This window comes from Perca fluviatilis, chromosome 4 (genome assembly GCF_010015445.1).
Source record: "Perca fluviatilis chromosome 4, GENO_Pfluv_1.0, whole genome shotgun sequence".
Taxonomy (NCBI): domain Eukaryota; kingdom Metazoa; phylum Chordata; class Actinopteri; order Perciformes; family Percidae; genus Perca; species Perca fluviatilis.
In genome coordinates, this window is record NC_053115.1 from 1,381,102 (window position 1) to 1,382,057 (window position 956).

At 37.6% G+C, this 956-nt stretch overlaps 1 long non-coding RNA gene across 1 annotated transcript in view; it reads right to left on the bottom strand.

The window, feature by feature from the left end:
* Positions 1–507: 507 nt before the first annotated feature.
* LOC120557926 overlaps positions 508–956 on the bottom strand; it is a 1,088-nt gene continuing 639 nt past the window's right edge. Inside the window, exon 2 of the long non-coding RNA XR_005639037.1 lies at positions 508–855. This is a non-coding gene — a long non-coding RNA (uncharacterized LOC120557926). The remainder of the gene's footprint in view (positions 856–956) is intronic.

Genomic DNA, 956 nt, shown 5'->3' on the forward strand with positions numbered 1-956 from the left:
GGACCCACCAGACTCTCCTCAAAGTATGAGAAACCATCAGGAGGACGTTATTGCTCCACAGGTGTCATACTTCTCAACTGCTCAGTAACTAAAGTATCAACAGCTACTGTAAGGACTGTACTGTCCATAGACATTGATCAGGCTGTGTGAAAGGGACTCTTGTTTCACAAAGTAACTAATCAAATTTCACTTGAAGTTTTTATCCGTCCATTATATTTATGCTGTGAAATGTTTTTAAAGCTGCAGATTAGATTTATACCCTTTAATATTGTCATCTGTCAAAACAATAAAGTATATAACTGTTAAATGTTTTGTGTTGCTTACTGTCACTATTACCTGTCTTAAAGGATTACATTTTTATAGTCAGGATGTTGAAAGGACTTAGTGTTTGACCCTTCTACATGCATTAAATCAGACATCACCTGTTTAAACGTCTTTGTGAAAAAAACATGTTATATAACACTTAAGGAGCCTTACTACTGAACTTAAAAATGACCAAACCCTGCATAGAAATAAAGCACTTTATTCATAGTCAATGTCAATGAAATGTAAATATAAAGTGTGTATACATAATGCACAGAGTAGCAGATAACAGTCCAGATCATGTCCTCACCCAGACTAAAGGGTTTATTTTCTACTGAGGATGTGTCAGCTGGTAATGTAGGCTCTCAGGTCACAGAAGTCATCCTGTGGATACTGAATCTGTCCTGATGCTGCTGTGTTGTCTTCAGACCATCATCACTTGGCAGAAGTATGGCACCTGTCCCACAATACCTTTATACTGTGAGGAGAGTCTTGTGGGTCCAGGTAAACCTCATCAAACAGGTGTCCAGGACAGCATCTGATCAGTCAGATCTGTAAAACATGGCAGATTTAGTGATTAAATGTTGCTATCATTTTTTGTCAGAGTGTACAACTGCACATACATTTTGTCTTACAGGAGAAGCATGTATTTA